Source organism: Berghia stephanieae, chromosome 14, assembly GCF_034508935.2.
Source record: "Berghia stephanieae isolate SIO BIC M18660-M18661 chromosome 14, UCSD_Bste_1.3, whole genome shotgun sequence".
Lineage (NCBI taxonomy): Eukaryota > Metazoa > Mollusca > Gastropoda > Nudibranchia > Aeolidiidae > Berghia > Berghia stephanieae.
The window spans coordinates 29352732-29357919 of NC_088373.1; the positions used below are offsets into that span (position 1 = coordinate 29352732).

The 5188-nt window shown below is 35.1% G+C and overlaps 1 protein-coding gene across 1 annotated transcript in view; it reads left to right on the forward strand.

The window, feature by feature from the left end:
• Positions 1-271: 271 nt before the first annotated feature.
• LOC144959413 (uncharacterized) overlaps positions 272-5188 on the forward strand; it is a gene marked incomplete in the record, with an annotated part of 34070 nt that continues 29153 nt past the window's right edge. Inside the window, 1 exon segment of the mRNA XM_078891992.1 lies at positions 272-426.

Genomic DNA, 5188 nt, shown 5'->3' on the forward strand with positions numbered 1-5188 from the left:
TTTTGACCGCTTTAACTATAATTTGACTTTTTAGCATCTGATCCATCCCGACTTAATACAGTTTTGAGACGAGGGGTCACACACATATATATATATATATATAATATATAATATATATATATAATTATACTTTAAATGTTTATATATATCATTTGCCGAAGAAAGCTTGAAATATTCCTCCAAAATCTATACTTGATATTTGAACAGTTGTTACTTATCTTCAAAAGAATATAGCCTAATTCTTAATAATAATAATAATGGTATAGATTTATAGTGCGTCAAACATCCCTTCATCAGGAGGGCTCTGGGCGCATAATTATCCTTAATCCGATTATTTTAACCTATTTAAGCTAATTCTTTCTAAACATTGTGCGTCAACTTGTTTTGGACACTCACTTCACTTCTCTGGTTTTGTATCACCTCAAGGTAAGAATGATAGTTAAGATACTAGCCCCATTGCACCAATGTAGTATTTTAGATAAACAGGAACTGAGTTCAATTATCTGTACAAAAATTATATCAATATAACAATAATATTCAAGATACTAGTACAAATGTAAGACTTTAAAGGCTATTGTAATATGTCAGATGAACAGGAATTGAGTTTCAATGTTCACAACTAACTTAAGGCTATATAACAATAATAGTCAAGATACTCGCCCAAATGCAAAACTTTAATGGTCAATGTAAATAAATGTCAGATGAACGGAGATTGAGTTTGAGTATTCACAACTGTATAGAATGTCTATACAACAAAAATAGTCAAGAAACTAGACCAAATGGTAATCATAGCGCCAATGTGGTCTGAGTAGAAATTATTGTATTCTATCTACTACTATGCCTGAATCGCTCGGGCCCTTTTGCTTTTGGAAAATATGTTTAAAGAGAAAACTTAATTTTTGACAGGGTTTTGGCATATTGCATAAAATGTCATTCGTTTCATATGACTTTTAAGTTTTTAATAAATTGACTTTTTTCTGATGCGGGGATGATGAAGAAGTACGTCAGCAATTCCACATCTCTGACCTCGCGCCTCGACGCGGTTAAGGAAACGTAAAAACTCTCAAAAAGACAGTATAAATGTTATAAGTTTAAAAAAGTTACCCCACCTTAATTGTTGGCGAACACCACAAAAATGTGCCTGGGCGATTGTGCAAGTGATTGATAATACAAAAAAGGACCAGGACTAGGAGGGGTAACATTTATACTATCCTCATTTCCTCCTCCTCCTCCTCCTCCTCTTCTTCTTCTTCTTCTTCTTCTTCTTCTTCTTCTTCTTCTTCTTCTTCTTCTTCTTCTTCTTCTTCTTCTTCTTCTTCTTCTTCTTCTTATTCTTCTTCTTCTTCATCTCAGGTTCACTCCTCACGGTTGCCTACTTCTCATAACTTTGTCGGATATTGTCGGGTTTCGTCAGGTTTCGTGAAATAAAAGAACACCCCACTGGTATTAGTTTTTTTACGAAACCCGCCTAGACCCGACGCAACCCTTAGTCCCAGGTTCACTCCCCATTGCTGCCTAATTCCCATAACTTTGTCGGATTTTGTTGAAAATTGCATTTTTTACGAAACCCGCCGAAACCCGTGGTCTCAGGTTCACTCCAACTGGTGTAGACTTCCCTGAGTCCCAAGTTAACTCCCCGCTGTTGCCTAATACCCATAACTTTGTCGGATATTGTCGGGTTTCGTCGGGCTTCTTAAAAAGTAATAGTCCCCTTTTGAATGTTTGATCTATGCATGACTAAAGCGTATATTCAAGATCAGATAATTTAAAATGAAATCGACGTGTTGTCAATCGCATATTGTTGACCGAAAACAAACAATATACTCGTTGTACTAATAAAACCGAGTCCAAACCATTTTATCTTAGCTTAGACGGCATAGAAAGAAAATCAGCATTTCGGTGACATTCTATTTATTTACAAAAGTACTTAAATTCATTATTCTTTTCAAAGATTTATTTCTAAGTCATTTGCTCCTCTTCATTGTAGATTATCCTATAATATTGTGTACAAATTACTTTCAATCAGTCACAGTACGCTTCAATATTACTTTGATCATCGACAACAAAACATTGGTTTCTAAAATGATTTGCTTTGTTCGAAAATGTATCAATCACATAAATGAAAATGATAACAATACGACTAGTTCGTTGAAAATGATGATGAATTTGCAAAATCTTTCTCACATGGTGCAACAACCGACCCATAAAAAGCACGTTATACATAGTCGATGATTTATGTAAATATTCTCGTCAAAAACCCATGCCTGGTTTGCGTGTAATTAAAAAAAAATCACGGAAGAATCAGAATCTTCGATACGAAAATAAAATTTGGATATTCTTGAGAAGCAGGCACCAGACGAAATGCGTAAAATATCAACTAGTATGAATACGCTTTAGTTAATAGAGTAAACAAGAGCGTTTACAAATGAAAAGAAAAATATAAAGAGGACATGAAAGGAAGACACAATTGAACAAGCGTAAAACGCTCATGTCAATCCAAATTGGAACAAATAGTGTCATAGAAGAAGTAAAAGGGAATAACATCTGGACAAGAATCTCCTGCAAAACGATAACACAACATAACTTTTTAAAAATAAAAAAAAATGGCCATTTGAAAAATATAAGCTAAAAATTGCCTTCCATCGTATGCTGATCAATTTCAACGACCACAAATTTTGACAAAGAACGACTGTATCATCGTAGACATATTATAATGAGCGTCAATTTAAACTGGACAGTGATTAACAGCCCATAACTTTATTATTCAATTTTAGTTCAACGTCTTTATCTGCAAAAGTCGAATCACCCATGACTGTAGATTTTGTGGTGACTTTCTCCATTATTTTGTTATTGAGTTGAACGAAATAAATGTCTAATGTTTAATCAAATATGTTGGTGATATCTGGGATTTCTGGTGGAAGGGTGTCCCATTCCTTGGTAGTTCTTGGGAAGAAAGAGTTTTTACATGTGTTGGTTAGTGTGTTGGAATTATAAACTTGCTGCTGTGATATGGATTTCGTGGCCCAGCAGTATGGTCTTCGCTTTGTACCTGAAATGTACCGAGTTCGACTACCCGCCACGCTGTGTGGCCTTGGGCAAGTCACCTAGCCATAGCTCACTTTGCGGCGCTGCACTGCAGCTGACGCCTGGGTTATTTTAGTCTTCTCGTGGAAGCTGTTATTGTGCTGTTATTGAGCCCTAAACAAAAATTTCCCCTCAGGGATGAAGGCAGTTATTTTTATATATTATTAAAATTTCTTATGAATGTACTGTGTTCTTTTATAATTGTTGGTGACAAACCTTGAAACAATGGTACGGGCTCCGCCTCCGGAAGCCAAGAGTACAATTTGCTTTTGCCATAAAAATATCACCATTTTGGTCCCAGTTCAGTGATTTGTTTAGATGGGTTCCCAAGTAGGGCATTGTGTCCACGTGTTTTAATAAATGACCGCTTATTTGGTTGTCATTAGCTGGGTGTTTTTTCTTTTGATATTGATAATACAAAGCATTTCTCGGGTTGGAATTTTATCTTTCAGGTTTTTGCAAATGATATAGATCTTAATGAACATTCTGTAATATTTCTGTGTCATTCTGGGTTTCATTGATTCGATATAAGAGGCTGTCTTTTTTTGTCACATTGAAATAATTTATACACCATTAGGACGTTTAAAGAATTTCGGGTAAATACCAGAATTAAGTAAAATTCATACCTAATTACACAAAGGGGTGTGGTTGAAAAAAGATCCAAATATTACATTGTAAGAGCAAACGCAAAAAAAAAAAACAACTGAAGAACGTAAACTCTTCGAATTATCCTTATGTTTGTTTTTTCCCCTCTTTCCTTAATTTCTTGGGTTAAATCTAATTCATTTGAAAATGACAATGGACAAGGATATGCTGTGAAAACGGGCCACATTAATGCAAGAACAAAAAAAAATTGAGTAGTTAAAACAAAATGACCCTAGCAATTACAATTAATCTTGTAAAGTGCTCTCTACATTATATACACCAAAACGCATTGAATGTGTCAATGCTTCAATTCTGTTTCAGGAGATAGCCAAGAATTCTTCTTTCAAAACCGCTGAAAGGTCCAAAACTATTTGGATGAGAGCAACTTTGTCCAATTCACCTACCTAATTCATCCCAAATGTGTTCGATAATTGACATGTCCAAAACGTGGTCTTGTTAGAAAATCTGGACTCACTCTTGCCACAAAGGGTCTGCTTGAAGAGTTGGAGTTCTTTATTTTACCTGAATAGCGGACTCACAAGTTGTGCCAAGATTTAGCCATTGCAAACTTGTGCTGTTATTGAGCCCTCAATGACAAGCTCTGAAAGGATTAGCTTTATACGGGCCCATACTAAATGAATGAGTACAATTAAGAGCGATTTGTATCGAAACCTCAAAGCGATTAACAGACCACCCGCCATCGCTCAAGACCTCTTTCAATCATTTTGCATTTTTACGATCATCTACACAGAGACACATTATTTGAAATCTATCAGCAAGCGAAAGTTTAAACTTGCTTTTGTCAAAAAAATGAGTACTGTCCAATTGAGTTTGGATCCAATATTCTTCAGCAACAACCTATTGAAGCCTGACACTCATATGTTGTTTCTTGAGCTGAGTACAATGTTTACACATTAAAATGTGTTCTTGTCGTGTGCTGTCATTGTGATTTTCGCATTACGTCATGTTCTTCCTAAATGGGATGTACAATGCGCAATAGAATGCATGAAGCCTCCAACGCATTTATAAACCAAGCAATGATAATTTTTCATCCATTTTGAGATGTCGATTTATTTGGCTCTCTTTTTATAACTTTGATAAATATACTAAAAGTCAGTTAATCTTACAGATTTGCAGAGAATTCGTCTAGAATTATATTAGCTTTTACACTATAATCGGCATTTTAAATTGTGACAGGTAGTTATGATGCTATAGACAGTTAAGCTCTGGGCAGTTTTTATTGATGCTCGAGCTATTTCCAGGACCATCAGATATGGCAAGATATAGCCTCAATTCCGATATACCTGCATTGACTTTAATTGGTCATAACAAATATTTCATAGTAACTGAAAGATTATGCGTCCAATTATATTAAATCTCTCCAAAACGTCTGCTATGTGCCATCGAGAATTCACTGATCTTTGATTTTAGCTTTTAACTTAATTGAAAATTAGACGAC